The following is a 12,271-nucleotide window of genomic DNA, read 5'->3' as shown; positions in this document are numbered from 1 at the left end:
TTCCATCCTGCTCTTTCAATTTAAATCTCAGTATATGTCATAATAGTCATCATTTCCAACTTGTATTACCTTAATTCAATCACTAGCATCTGTGTATCTTGTATTTTGTTCAATCAATCCTTATTCATCAGTTTAACATTTGTTTGCAAGTTAAAATTAAAACGTATTACATCAAACAGTACATTTTCTTAAAGTTTTCCTGTCTCAAAATATATTCTTCTTTATTATTTTTATCCCCTTGATATCATCCACTATTTTAATAGCCACCTCTTATTTTCTATTTTTATTATTTCACAACCCTTCCTGTTTTTATCCAAAAATCATATATACCTAGGCTTTTAAACTTTATCATATATACATAGGCTTTTAAACTTTACATTTCAGTTAGTCACATTTAAATTTATCCACTTTAATTCTTCCTTTTCTTCCTTTTCCTCTCTGTCCAAAGTGCTCTATTTCAAGGTTCATCAGTTCAAAGTAAAGAATTTCTGTATGTCCCTTTAAAACTTTTAAAATGTCTGATCCAAGCGTAGTGCATCAGCTTCCTGTCTTTGTTAACTACGCCACACCTAGTTTTGTCAGTCTCCATTGTTAAAATCCAAAATGTTCTTTCTTTCTTCTTTCTTCTTTCTTAAAATCATCTGGGACAGAGTAGGAATCTCCAAAATCCTTATATCCAATATTAATTTCAAGTAATCCAAGGTAAAAAGCCAATTAACATGTTTCTTTTCCACCCAGAAAGGGAAATCTCTTTAATCCACTTCTCTGTTTAATCACTGCAGACTCCATGGCTATTTCTCTATCTTCCTTAGCTTCATTTTCTTTTAGAGGCATTAATTCTCAGGAATATCCATTTCTCCTCTCCACTCCAGTTAAAGGCACAGTCAAATTTCAGAAATTTATTAATACCAAATCATCCAGTTTAAGTTTACTGCAACAAAATTCAATTTGGGTCTTTTACCCATTTTTTTTTTCCTTTTCAATCTTTAAGCCCCACAGTCCAACAGCCGCTTTTAATTTTGGGGTCTTATTTTCCAATAATTCCAAATAGGTATGTTATTGCCTGGGTTGGTGTCACTCACCCGGCTTCTTGATTTTTGCTCTTTCTTCATCTTCTTCCTCCAGCACAATCCTTGTTCCCGGTTGCCGCAGTTTCAGGGCAGCCACCATGGCTGCTGTCCCGCTGCCGCCGGCGTGAAGGAGAAGCCTCCGGCCCCGAGGAACCCGCCCGTTCCTCTCGGCTGACCAAGGCATTCCTTTTTGTCCCCCTGTCCCTACAAGACAGGGGAGGTCTGCAGACCTATCGGCGGCAGCTTAGCAGAGGGGATTTGGCCATTTCCCTGTCTGTGTCCCAGCAACGCCAACCGGAAGTCCTTCGGCACTCAGGATTGAAGCAGGGGTGTCCTTGGAGGGCTCTGAGTGTGGTGGTTTTCTTGCAGATGTTTCATGACCCAACTAGGGAACGTCATCAGTGCTAGAAGGGAGGAGGGTTTGCCAAGAAGGGAGGAGGAGGAGGAGGGGGGGGGAGGAAAAGGACTGGGCAGTCCTTGGTGCTCTCTGAGCTTGGTGGTTTTCTTGCAGACATTTTGTGACCCAACTAGGGAACATCATCAGTGCTAGAAGGGAGGGGGGTTTGTGGAGAGGAGAAGTGGGAGGAGGAGGAGGAGGAGGAGGAGGAGGAGGAGGAGGAGGAGGAGGAGGAGGAGGAGGAAGAAGAAAACTGTTGGGTCCTTGATGCTCTCCAAGCTGTGTGGATTTCTTGCAGACATTTCATGACTCCACTAGGGAATGTCAGTGCTAGAAGGGAGGGGGGTTTGTGGAGAAGGAAGGGGAGGAGGAGGTGGAGAAGGACAACCCCCTCCCTTCCAGCACTGATAATGTTCCCTAGTTGGGTCATGAAATGTCTACAAGAAAACCACCAAACTTGGAGAGCACCAAGGACCCCACAGTCCTTCCATCTCCTCCTCCTCCTTGCAAACCCCCATCCCCATCATCTAGCACTGATGAACTTCCATAGTTGGATCATGAAACATCTGCAACCCCCCCCCCCCCCCAAGCTCAGAGAGCACCAAGTTTCCCCTTTGTTGGTAAGACTTAAACTGATCAACGTTTCATTAAGATCATGGGTGGGTTTTGCACGCAACTGTGGTTTCTCCTTGTTTTTCTTTTCTCGGGAGTCACCATGAAGATGGCAACCATGCAGATGGTCCAGGCATTGTGTCTGATTGGACTCTTCACAGGACCTTTGCAGGTACATACCGAGCAGCTTCAGCAGCAAAGGTGTCTGCCTCTTTAAATGGGGAGGGGTTGCCCGACAGGCAGGTGGCAGTTCCCCCCCTCCTCGCTCAACAAAATAGTCACTTCCTGTTGTTAAGATTTTCAGAGCTGCCAAACACTTAAGCCTCTGAGTAGAAACTCTCCTCGGCTCCCTTTGCTAAGAAAGGTGTAGTTTTATTAGAAATCATGTGCACTGTGGGAGTGCAGAGCCAGAACTGAGAATTGCATGCCCAAATCCCAAAGTTTGATTTTTCCGTCTGTAACTGCCTCCCCCTTTTGAATGAGGTTTCAGCAAGAAGTTTCCAGAGCAGTCAGTTCCCCACTCAACAAAAATGTCACATCCAAGACCTCAGCTGTGTCTAACAAAGGAGAGAAGATGAAGAAAAAACTCTCTCACATGGTGTCACTGAGAGGCCATCTAAAGTAGGCCGAGGCCACGGAGGGGACCCCTCCAGTCCACAGAAGCCACAAGATCACCTGACTCAGGGCTTTCTTTCTTCCTTCTCCTCCCCACCAGCAGCCTACATCTCCTCTACGGCTGTGATAGTCCTCGCCCTGAATTTATTTATGCAAATTTACTTAACAGAGGGATAGCATCAAGATCGCATTAAGGCAGGGATGTCAAAGTCAAGGCTCATGGGCCAGATGCGGCCCGCGGGTTGCTTATATCTGACCTGTGGGGCCAGATTAGAAATATCAAAGGACCGGCCTGCGGTGCCTCTGCCTACCAAAACGGGGCACGTGGCAGCGCACTGGGCCTCCTTGCGGTCCGATTTGGCTGGCAGAGTGCTGCAGGAGGACTGGATTGGACTGGATTACAATTATATGGCCTCAAGTGCCTTATAAGTGCCTGATCTGGATAGAAAACAAGCAACATCCTATGTTAATACTACAGTTTAATGCCAGATTTTACCTATTGTTGGCCCATTTAATCTAAAATCAACAATCTATAATTGACAGCCATTTCTATTTACTATCCTGGAAATTTACCTCTGCTGTTAGATCTTGTATTAGCATGTTATTTATGCTATTGTATTTTTATTATTAATGAATAATAAATTGCCTGGAAAAGCAATTTACTATTAAACAATAGGGTATAAATTTAGAAATAAAAAGTTTAGTGGAGTATGAAGAATAAGTAATAAATGTTTGCCAGTAATATCTGGTAGAAGAGATAGGAAAATGGTTATAGTAAAGAACTTTGGAAAGAAAGAAGAGAAGGGGAAAAATGCATCTTGAGCCTGTGTTGAACACCCACCATGGCCACGCCCACCAAGGCCACACCCATCATGACCACACACACCCTGTCCACACACACCCTCTCGGCCCTCCAAGGTCAAACACAACCCTGATGCGGCCCTCAATGAAATTGAGTGTGACACCCCTGCATTAAGGGTTAGTACCCTTTTATAAGGTCTTGGTAAGATGACACTTGGAATATTGCAACCAGTTTTGGTCAGTCACCACAACATAAAAAAAATGGTTGAAACTCCAGAAAGAGTGCAGAGAAGTGCAACAGAGATGATGAGGGGGCTGGAGGATAAAACATATGAAGAACGATTGCAGGAATTTTATGTCTAGTTTAATGAAAAGAAGGATTAGGGGCGACATAATAGCACTATTCCAATATTTGAGGAACTGCCCCAAAGAAGAGGAGTATCTTGCCCCAACTATCTGGGTCCTCATTTTATCGACCTCAGAAGGATGGAAGTCTGAGTTAACTTTGAGCTGGGCAGGATCGAACTCCTGGCAGTGGGCAGAATTTGCCTGTAATACTGCATGCTAACTACTGTGCCACCAGCGGTCCCAATAATGATTTTCTTGTGGGTCATCCTCTATGTGCGTAGGCTCAGGAGTTTAAGACCCTGGGTTTGGGACCCGAGCACCACAAGATGGGGTGAGCTCCCGTCCTCACCTCAGCTCCTGCCAACCTAGCAGTTCGAAAGCATGTAAATGCAAATAGATAAATAGGTACCACTTAGATGGGCAGGTAACAGCACTCCCTGAAGACATACTGGCCACATGACCACAGAAACATCTTCAGACAGCTCTGGTTCAACGGCCTCAAAACAGAGATGAGCACCATCCCCAAGAGTTGGACATGACTAGTGGAATAAAATCCTCAGAGACGCTGTTATGGTACCTCCCCCCATGTGCTCCTTTGGCGGCTTAAAATGATAACTGGGGTCAGGTTGGCATCCCTGACCATCGAACTCTTTCCTTTCCTTAGTGTCCTTCCTCACCTTCTCTTTTCCTGCACAGGTGTTGTGTCAAGTAGAGATTCCCCTCACCATGTTCCACAACTCTGTGGATGACCAGTACATTGACTGCAACCCCGTAAGATTGCTTGAGCTGCACGTGCCAGGAAAGATTCTTGTGGAGAAAAAGTATAGTAAGACCTGGGAAATAGCCAAGACCCACTTGGCCAAAATCTTGACAGCTTCAATCCAATGTATGGCACTGTGATTGTGGCCTACACAATCAGAGATAGCCTGTACTACGATTTCAATACCGCTGCAAGACAAGCTGGGAAATCCCAACATTCTTATGACCTATAACTCTTCAAGGACTTCCAGCTGCTCCTAACCAAAGCCCTTCAGGCCAAGAAGACCAAGCCCAGCTGCTTTGAAGTCTTCCATGGGAAAAAAGGAATATGCTACATCTCTGACATGGCAGTTCACTTCGGACAGTTTGTTTCCTCCTCACTGGACAAACAGTTGGCCCAATTTTATGGTGAGGACACCCTCTTCTCTATCAACACCTGTCACGGAGTGCACATTTTTGACTTCTCCTACCACCCAGACTGAAAGGAAGTTCTCATCTATGAGGTGTTCACTGTGATCGACCACAGTAGGAACCAAAATGGGGCCTTCATAAGGCTGGAGTCCCGGGGTGTTTCCAGCTGCTTCAACTGTGAAGCTCTGAATTGAGCCAGGCTAAGATTCGATATTGGGATAAAACTCAAATATTAGGAATCCAAATCTTTGGTCAAGACAGAAGTGCCTCTTCCGTGCCAAGGTGCTGAGATGACAAACGGTATTTGACGTAGGTACAGAATTGTAAAAGGGCAAACTGACCCTAAACAGATACATTCTGTTGTTTAATGTTTATTGCATCCCAAATGTCATGCATATCCCTGGATAAGGGGTGCTGCTTCCTTATTGCCCTTGAGGCGTCTCCTAGCCTCTTATCTCCTTTTGTTATGTCTTGAGCTCCGGAGCTGAGAACCTGAGCCTGTGGGAACAGGGCTGTTATGTCTTTCCTAGAGATAGATTAAAGGGTAGCTTCTACGTGTGAAATGCATCACTCTCTGTAATACTTTTGCCTTTAAACTGTATAAATACATGGCCAGAAGAAGCCATCGGCGTTCAGACCCTTTTCTTGTCTTTGGACTGTTTGAACCTTGCGCAAATAAACTCTTTCCTGCATTGAAGAGCTTGCTCTAGTCCGTTATTTTGTCTACAACAGCTGGCGACGCCGCCGGGACTGGGGGCAAGGCGATATTTCGCTGAGGACCGTTTTGACCCCTCGGGACCATCGGGAGGTCGCTCCTGAACATTCTCCAGGCGCCACGGAGATACGTCTCTGGGAGACAGCCGCGATAACCCCATGGCCCCGACGGTGCTCTGATCGAGTCCAAGAACCCTGCGGTGCAGGAAAGGTGGTCTGAACAAATTCCTGGCCAGGAAACTACGGAGTGGGAGCGTTTTAAGTAAGTATATTGTAAAAGAATTGTACCTGCTTCATTTGAAAGCAGAAGGAGGGAATTGATCACTCCCTCGGACTCGGGGTAGGCTACCCTAATGAAGTCCATGTCAGGTTGTGTGGGTGGTTAAGCCGTCGCATTTCTCATTAGTGGCTGTGAGTTTCCGGGGCTATGAGTCGACGGCAGTGTGGTAGAAGGGATGGGGTTCAGAGCGTGCCAAATACTCCGTTGGCATGCATGTTAAAAGGTTTTGACAAGTATTTTAGCAACCCTTCCTATCCGAAAGGATCAAAGGATCAATTAAAATTCTTATGTAAACATGTGTGGCCACAAAGGGAGATGGGCTGACCCCCTCCCCCTCAGGGATGGTTAAGGGAAGAAACAGTGGATAAGTTGTGGGGAGTGATTGTAGTGAATCAGGATAAATATCCTGATCAATTTCAATATATTGATCAATGGGTGAGAGCCCTGTTGAAAAAAGCTGAGGATTTATTGCAATGTAGGGCTGAAACAGTCGGGTTATGTGTATCTGAGCAGGCAGGAAAAGTAAGGGGCTGCTGGAGGGAGCGGAGGAGGAAATCAGAGGCGTATGAGTGATCCTGGCGTGAAGTCAAAAGTCAAGGGGAGTCATTCGCCTAGAGGTAGCAGTCAGAGTGAGGGAGAGGGGGATGATGATGATGAGGAGGAGGAGGATTTGGAGGCTGTGGGGGCTGTAGGTAGAGAAGAAAGAGCAGGAGGCACGGATGAATAAATAGGCTGATTTGTTGGCAGGAGTACTGCGAAGTGGGATGCAAGGGGGTTTTTCTCCCCCCCCCCCTTCCTTTGGAGGGGAGAAAGAGGAAAAGATATGCTTTTAAAACTTTTTTTCTCCTTTCTGGTGTTTGTTTTGTTTTTTAAACAAAATAGGCCGTACACCGCCCTGAGTCCTTCGGGAGAAGGGTGGTATAGAAATAAAATTATTTGAAGAGCGGAGAAGAGCGGATTTTGGGTCAGGGATGCGTGGGCAGTTTGCAGGGAGAAGGGGAGAATGAGGACAGAGGAGAGGTTTGAGTATAAGTTCAGGTTGGGGTTTCGGTAGAGGATTTGGAGAGGGCGCAGGGCAGCAGAAAGCGGAAAGTATTGGATTGGCAGACATGACTTGGTCAGATTGAGGGGGACCAGGCTTGGAAGAACCCCCGCCTGAGCCATTAGTTACAATGAAAATAGGGGGTCAGTACAGAACGTTTTTGGTAAATATGGGAGTAGGAAGATTAGTTGTAAATAAGCAGATTGTAGCCCCCCGGATCCCATAAAATTCAGGTTCAGGGGGTATCAGGGCAAGCCATGGGGCGGCAGGTCTTGAAACCAGAGATGTGTGATTTTAAGGAAGCTGAAATCCAGCATGAATTTTTGTACATTCCTGAGTGCCCTATTCCATTGCTAGGCAGGGATATGCTGAGCAAATTAGGGGCAACAATTTCTTTTGATGAAGATAGTCAGAGAATGACCATAAGGCATTCTCCGGAGGAGATTTGGAGGTTGTTTGATGTGCGCTGAGGATAACCTGCCGGGTTTTGCAGCTCGCCACCCTCCAGTGGGGGTGGAACTAAAACCTGGAGTGGAGTCTGTGAGTATAAGGCAGCGTCCCGTTTCTTGGGAAGCTATTTGTGCTATTTATGAAAGCATTCAGAGATTTGGAGGCGGGGTTTTTGGTGCCTATTTAGTCCTCCTGGAATACTCCAATTATCCCAATTAAACAGTTAGATGGGTCTTACAGCCCGGGGCACGGTAACTTTACACCTGGCCGTGTCGAATCCATATACCCTGTTAAGTTTAATTCCACCCCGGGCTGAGTGGTTTTCTGTTATTGATTTAAGGGATGCATTCTTTACAGTTCCCATTCACCCCGTAAGCCAGCCACTGTTTGCATTCTGAGTGGGAGAATCCTTACACAGGAATGAAAATGCAATATACTGGGACTCGGCGGTCTCGGGGATTTAAGACCTCCCCCGCATTGTTTGGAATAGCGGTAGCTAGAGACTTACAGTATTATGTGCCTCAACAACCAGGAGACACAATACTGTAATATGTTGATGATGTTTGGATCATCAGGACTGACAGAGGATTTATGTTGGGAGAATACTAAGATGAATGCACGATAATGCTAGATTTGTTATTAGAGTGTGGTTATTGGGTATCAAGAAAGAAAGCTCAATTGGTGAAAAGGAAAGTTAGATATTTGGGATATGATATAAGGGTCATTGAGCTTTAGGACCAGAGCGGAAAAGGGCAGTCCTAATGCTGGCAGGACCCCGAACAAAAAGACAACTGAGAAGCTTTTTAGGATTAGCTGGCTTTTGCCGTAATTGGATCCCTAACTTTGCTTTGATGGCAGCACTTTTGTATGCAGCCACCAAAGGAGCCAATGTGGAACCTCTTGAGTGGAAAGGGGGGGGGGGGCAAAAAGCTGGCCCCACTGTTTGAAGGTGCTGGCTGCAAGTGCAGAATTGATTCAGAATTGTAATAAACTTACTTTTTCTTGTCCTATACTCATGCACTCCCCTCATGAGGAGCAGTCTGTGTTGAATATTAAGGGACATTTGTGGATTAGTGGGCAAAGGCTGACAAAATATCAGGCAATTAGGAGTGAGAATCCACAGGTGTGTCTGGTGGTGTCTAACCGATTAAATCTAGCAACTTTGTTGCCTACGGAGTCTGTTTCTGAGCATGATTGTTTACAGGTATTGGAGGTTTATTCCACCCGACCATGTAAAAAAAAAAAAGGTAAAATAAGGTAAATATGTATGTTAGGTGGCCTGATTTAGGTCGTAAAGGGGGGGGGTTTGGAATATGGAGATGGTACAAGAACTTAATAAGCAAATTGAGAGATTCCAACAATATGTGATGGAATAAGTACCCCCTAGATTAGTAACTTAATGTCACTCATTTGAATCTGGGGATCAAGTGGAAGATGGAAGGGATCTTTTATTGGTATTATGACTTCTCCACTTGCTATTAAGATTGCAGAATCAAAATCATGGATCCATCGGACATGAGTCAAGGCAGCAGCTGACACCGGCTGGAAAGTGTCCGTGGACAAACAACATCCAACAAAACTGACATTTGAATGTGCTTAAAGAAAGCTTTTGTATTCTATATATAGGTTACCTTGATGTATATCTGCTGATGTAACCCGCTGTAAGCTAAAAAAAGGATGGAGCACCTGCTCTCTTGAATTAGTCTGGAACTTGGATCCTGACAAGAGATTGAAGATCATTGCGGACCCATGTGGGAGGAAAATTGGGTGTGGGCACTTTGAGTAATTGGGGTAGTAGCTTTATTGATTATTGTGTTTTACAGATATAAGCAATGGTTTTGTGGACAACCAGGGCCCATTTGATTTCTCAGTCGTTCCGATTCCTAATATTTCCCCAACCGGCTGCGGAGTGTGAACCTCTTACAGATGAAAGAAGTCCCTGCTTAGGACACCCTGGAAGCTGCCTTTTGATGCAAAAGAACAGAAAAGAGAATTTTCTTTAAATGTGTTGGTTTTGTAATTGTGCGTGTGAGTGTTGTTGTTGCACTCACTGTATTGATTGTGTTTTATGTATAAGCTGTAAGGTAGAGTGGGACGTGAAAATTATAGAGGAGGTGCTAGTACATTATTTGGTAATAAATACTGAAGAAGTCCCCTTGTAATATTATCTGAAATGGAAAAGCTGAAAATACCCGAAATTCCTAGTCATGTAACAAATACCTTTGTCAAATTGGCAGAAGACATAGCCCACATTCTGAATGTATCGAATTGTTTTGTTTGTGGAGGAACTAACATGGGAGAAAAATGGCCATGGGAAGCTCAAGGAATTAAATTATTCCAAAATATTAGAAATGGATCAGAAAGGTAACCTGTCATATAATAAGGGTAAGGATGGAGACTGGACCTTAACTACTAGTTTGGTAGGGAATGTTTGTTTTCAGAGGAAAATTGTGCCAGGCTGTTATCAGGTAGGAAACCTCATATGTACCGGAAAATGGGAAAGTAAGGTATGGTGGTCAGGAGCTAATGCCACAGAGGGAACTGATAAAATGGCCTTGTTTAAAGTAAACGGGTTATCCTTTTTAAAGGATCCAGATAATCAGACCCTTGAATGGCTGGCTCCTGATGGACTATACTGGATATGTGGAAAGTTTAATTTGACTAACTGCTGTATAGAAGTTGATGAAAGCGGAAAAGTTATTAAGGAAATAACAGACAAAATGGTTAAAATAGCTCATGTGCCAGTCCAGACTTGGAAAGGTCTTAATTTACAGGATATGTTTTCAGGATGGTGGCCAAGGTTACCTGGCCTGCCGGCCATTTTTGGCCTGGTGGGATTAATAGCTGCGGAGTGTATTTTTCTCCCATGTATTTTACCTCTGTTTGTTAAAACTATCTCTAAAAGTCTATCCTTGCTGGTGGAACATAGGACAACTGCTCAGGTGATGGCTATGTGGGATTACAAACGGCTCCAGCAGGAAGAGGACCTATGGTGTGACTCGTCTGGATGAACAGATGAGTCACAAAGGGGGGTATGAGCCAGGCTAAGATTCGATATTGGGATAAAACTCAAATATTAGGAATCCAAATCTTTGGTCAAGACAGAAGTGCCTCTTCCGTGCCAAGGTGCTGAGATGACAAACGGTATTTGACGTAGGTACAGAATTGTAAAAGGGCAAACTGACCCTAAACAGATACATTCTGTTGTTTAATGTTTATTGCATCCCAAATGTCATGCATATCCCTGGATAAGGGGTGCTGCTTCCTTATTGCCCTTGAGGCGTCTCCTAGCCTCTTATCTCCTTTTGTTATGTCTTGAGCTCCGGAGCTGAGAACCTGAGCCTGTGGGAACAGGGCTGTTATGTCTTTCCTAGAGATAGATTAAAGGGTAGCTTCTACGTGTGAAATGCATCACTCTCTGTAATACTTTTGCCTTTAAACTGTATAAATACATGGCCAGAAGAAGCCATCGGCGTTCAGACCCTTTTCTTGTCTTTGGACTGTTTGAACCTTGTGCAAATAAACTCTTTCCTGCATTGAAGAGCTTGCTCTAGTCCGTTATTTTGTCTACAACAGAATGGTAAGAGGCTGGAAGAAGGGAGAACCTGGGGTTCAGGGGTCTGAGGGAGCTTCTCGGCCATATCTGGGGCTGCTGGAAAACCAAGTCAGTTCCAGGTGGACCAAATGTCTATGGTTATTCTCAATCATCCAGATCATGGTTGTTCCGTAGATGTTCTTTTTCCAAAAGGCAACTGGACTTTCTTGGTGGTTTCTTTGAAAACGTTTTACTTCTCATCCAAGAAGCTTCTTCAGTTTTCTTGGATGAGAAGCAGAACATTTTCAGAGGAAGTCCAGTTGCCTTCTTTTTTGGGGGGGGGTCACCTCTGAGACTTCCAGATGGACTATATCACTCTGTTGCAATGTCCTGAGGTGGTGAAGGTCAGGAGCCATGCAGTGCAGCAGAGAGAACTTAGAACATGGGTGTCAAACTTGCTGCATCACGTGACATTTTGTGACATTTTTCTCCTTCGCGGAGTTGGGGTGGGTGTGGCCTGTGTGTGACGTATCCAGCCCATGGACCACCAGTTTGACACCCCTGACTTAGAACTTAGAATAACTTTATTGTCACTTTGAGTGTACACTAACTCGCTGCCATGTTAACCTCTCCGCTCCTAACCCCATTTTTGTCTTCATAGCTGCAGGCCTCTTAACTCCTATGGGGATGCCCTTCCTTCTGTGGGGTCTCCTTCTGACCTGGAGCACCCTCGGATCTCTAGGAAGCTTCTGACAACTTGGTCATCTAAGGACAGGGATTCTCCCAGGGGGAGTGTCAGGTTTCGGTGTCGTCTTCAAATAAATTGCATTTCCAAACAAATAGTCTTTGATGAAATCTTTCATTTATTAAGCACGACAATCTGTCCCCGATTATGTCGTAGCCAACACTGACTTCCTGACCCCAAACCTTCCCTTTCCGTTCCCCAATTCTCTGCGTCTCATTGGCCCTCTTCCAAATCACTCTCCCCATATCTACTACTTCAGCTCCCAGGAATGTCCCCCCTCCCATCTCATCTCCTAGGGGATATTATCTTCAGGGAAAATAAGTAGGTGAAAAGTCAAGCGTCCTCTTGCCAGCTGCCCCCTCTTCTCCTCCTTATGTCAGCACTGGAATGAATGTAGTTTGGAGTGCTGACAGGGAGGAGACTGGGTGCGACATGCAAAATACCTTTGCAAAGTGGCTTTATTTTCCCCGCCTGACAAGACGAAGAACAAGA

The 12,271-nt window shown here is 44.8% G+C and overlaps 1 pseudogene; it reads left to right on the top strand.

Annotated features, from left to right (window-relative positions):
• The first annotated feature begins 2,182 nt into the window (after positions 1-2,182).
• On the top strand, positions 2,183-5,207 carry LOC139317751 (NAD(P)(+)--arginine ADP-ribosyltransferase 1-like; annotated as a pseudogene).
• The last annotated feature ends 7,064 nt before the right edge of the window (positions 5,208-12,271 follow it).

The sequence above is a fragment of the Pituophis catenifer genome, unplaced genomic scaffold, assembly GCF_029215685.1.
Source record: "Pituophis catenifer annectens isolate HBS135680 unplaced genomic scaffold, rPitCat1.0.hap2 SCAF_5, whole genome shotgun sequence".
Taxonomy (NCBI): Eukaryota; Metazoa; Chordata; class Lepidosauria; order Squamata; family Colubridae; genus Pituophis; species Pituophis catenifer.
Note: the sequence above shows the minus strand (reverse complement) of the source record. Positions and strands in the feature narration are given on the sequence as shown.